This window comes from Myotis davidii, unplaced genomic scaffold (assembly GCF_000327345.1).
Source record: "Myotis davidii unplaced genomic scaffold, ASM32734v1 scaffold970, whole genome shotgun sequence".
Lineage (NCBI taxonomy): Eukaryota > Metazoa > Chordata > Mammalia > Chiroptera > Vespertilionidae > Myotis > Myotis davidii.
In genome coordinates, this window is record NW_006282204.1 from 721,038 (window position 1) to 724,612 (window position 3,575).

A 3,575-nucleotide genomic window follows, 5' to 3' on the forward strand; every position below is an offset into this window, starting at 1 on the left:
TAGCCAACACGGCAGGAAACACTGAACTCATGCCTTGCTAGGGCAGCAAAAGGCAAGTGAGGAGTCTAGACTTCTACTTGTATGAATCTATAATGAAGTGCTTCAATATCTCCATATCAGAAATACTACTCAGACATAAGAAAGATGAAATACTGACACTTGCGACAACATGGATGGATGTTGAAAAATCATGCTATGTGAAATAAGTCAAACTGAACCATATTTCACTTACATGTAGGATATAAAACTGAAAGCAACAAATGAATAAATAAGAAAATACTTAAAAACTCTTAAACACAGACAACAGTATGGTGGTTACCAGAGGGAAAGGGTGTGGGGTAGTAAAGGATAAAGGGGGTTCAATATATGGTGATGGAATAAGATTTGACTTTGGGTATTGGGCACACAATGCAATATACAGATGATGTATCAAAGAAATGTATACTTAAAACCTATATAATCTTATTAACCATAGTCACCCAATAAATTTAATTACAAAAGTAAAAGGAAAAATTTTACGAAAAATAAACATTATAAAATATGATATCTGAAATAAATAGCTCAGTGTGTGGGCTCAAAGTCAGAATGGAGTGACAGATGAAAGAAGCACTTCTTGGAAGACAGAACAATAGGCTTTATCACAGTCTGAACCACATAGTAAAAGTACACTGAAAAAAAGCGGAACAGAATCGCAGGGACCTGTGGGATCTAATGTTTGTGTCATCAAAGTCCAAGACAAGTTGGATAAACCTTGAGGGCATTATGCTACATAAATTAAGTGAGACAGAGAAAGACAAATACTGCATGATATCACTTATATGTGGTATCTATAAAAGCCAAACTCAGAAACAAGGTGAAGTGGTGGTTACTAAGTTGTGGAGAAAATTGGGAACTATTGGTCAAAGGGTACAAGTTTTTAATATCAGATTAATAAAGTCTGGGGACCTAATATACAGCATGATAATTATACCCAATAACAGTGTGTTAAATACTTGAAAGATCCTAATAGGGTAGATCTTAGATGTTCTCACCAGAAAAAAGGAATGTCAATTATGTGACTAATGGAGGTTTTAGCTCATGCATGGTGGTAATTATTTTACATTATATAAGTGTCAAATCAATACATGAGCACCTTGCCTGGCCAATGTGGCTCAGTGGTTGAGTGTTGACCCATGAATCAAGAGGTCACCAGTTTGATTTCTGGTCAAGGTACATGCCCAGGTTGCAGGCACAATCCCCACTAGGCTGTGTGCAGGAGGCAGCTGATGGGTGTTTCTCCCTAATCAATTTTTCTATTTTCCCCTCTCCCTTCCTCTCTCTCAAATCAAGAAAACCATATTTTAAAAAAATACATGAACACCTTAAAGTTTGTGTTTATTCTATCTCAGAAAACCAACTGATTATAACCCAAAGAGCAAAATGAATCTCAATGATTCCATCCTAAATAATAAAAGCCTAATATGTAAATCGACCGAACGGCAAAATGACCAGTGGAACGACCAGTTGCTATGACATGCACTGACAACCAGGGGACAGATGCCCAATGCAGGAGCTGCCCCCAGCCCATAGGTCTAGGCCAGCCAAGGCGCGTGCCAACGGGGGCCCCCGATCACCCCACCGGTCACCTCCAAGGTGGGTGCGGGTGGGAGCCCCCGATCGCCCCACTGGTCGCCCTGCAGAGGGAAGCAACTGGTGGTGGTGGCAGTAGGGGGCAGGGCTGGTGAGTGGGTGGCACCAGGCCAACCAAGGCAGGTGCTAGTGGGGGAGCCCTGATCGCCCTGCAGTTAGCTCATTGATCACCAGCCAGGCCTAGAGACCCTACCTGTGCATGAAATATCATGCACCAGGCCTCTAGTATTTATATAATGGAATGATTAAATAAATAAATGAGTAGGAATGCACAAATATTCCTTGGAAGAATTCCAAGTAATATATGTAGATACTCTCACCTCCAGGAGATGAACCTTATTTACCCTTATATTGAGTGTGGGCCACACTTAATGACTTGTTTCCAAAGAATAGATTGTGGAAATTAGAAACCGTAACTTAGTAATAAAGAAAAGTAGCAAACACTACTTTAACCAAATGATGAAGTTTAACATCACTAGTGATGTCATGTAGATATCAAATATTCCCTGATATAATTTGATGAAGGCACTTCACTTCTGTGGTATTTTACCCTGAAGCTTATAACTCTACTCTATTAATGAAAAAACACCAGACAAACCCAAATTGTGGAGCATTCTCCAAAGTACCTGACAAGTATTCTTTAAAACTATTAAGTCCATGAAAATCACTGAAGGAATGATAAACTGTCTGCTCAGAGGAGACTATGGGATCCTGGATGGTGTCTGGAACAGAAAAAAATCACAGGAAAAAAATGGTGAAATCCAAATAAATTTGTATAAATTAGAAATTGCATTGTGCCAATGTTAATTTCCTAGTTTTGACAATGTACCATGGTAATGTCAGATGTAATATTAGGAAAGCTCGGTACAGTGTATACAGCAATATTTCTCAATCATTTTTTCATTGTTGCTCCTTTAGGGAAACTTTCTAGACTTTTTTTTCACCTAACCACTCCCCTTATAAAGTTTTAACACCATTGATATGGTAGATCTGCTTTATGTACTATGGCCTGCTCAAGGTGATAATAAACTCTTAGAAAGAATGCATGCTACAGCCTTGGCCTGAGTACTCAGTAGTTAGAGTGTCAATCTGAAAACTAAGGGCCACTGGCTGGATTCCCCATCAAGTGCACATATTTGCGTGTAGGTTCCACCCAACCATGCGTGTGGGAGGCAGCTCATCAATGGTTGCCTGGTGGTCTTTCTCGCATCATGCTTCTCTCTCTCTCCTTCCCTCTCTAAAAAAATCAGTGGAAAAAATATCCTTCCATGAGGATTAACAAACAAACAAACAAAATGCATGGTGCATATAACTCTCCCTACAACCTTTGCAGCTTTGCTGTACTAGTAACACTATTTTTTCCCCAAAGTAAAAAGTACATTTTCAAAACCCTGCAAATCAAAGTAACAAAGTGAATTTTCTCAATCTGGTAAAAGCACATGTGAGACCCATGTAGCTTACTAGTAATGGTAAAATACTCAACATTTCCCCTTAATGTCAGAATTAAAGCACAGATGTTTGCTGTCATCAATTCTATTCAGCATATCATTAAAGTCCTAGCCTGTACCAGGAAAAGAACATTAAAGTGTATATTTTGGAAACAAAAGAGTGATTTTTTTTTTTTGGCAGTTGATAGAATCACATCTGAAGATAATTCTAAACAAATCCACAAAAAAGTAATGGGTTAATTTAGTAAAATCCCAAGATACAAAGCCAGAATACAAGAATGAATTATAAATCTACACCAAAAGTAACAAAACATACCTGAGAGAAAATTTTAAAACACCTAAACAAAAGATGAGCTATCTTTTTATTTGTAATTAAATCTTTATTGTTCAGATTATTACATTTGTTCCTCTTTTTTCCCCCCATAACTCCCCTCCTCCCAGTTCCCGCCCCACCCTCTGCCCTCACTCCCCTCCCACTGTCCCCATCCACAGGTGCAC

The 3,575-nt window shown here is 38.7% G+C and overlaps 1 protein-coding gene across 1 annotated transcript in view; it reads left to right on the forward strand.

Annotated features, from left to right (window-relative positions):
* Positions 1–3,575, forward strand: part of ABCA3 (ATP binding cassette subfamily A member 3) — a 282,235-nt gene that overhangs the window by 61,398 nt on the left and 217,262 nt on the right. The gene's annotated exons all lie outside the window — the stretch shown is intronic.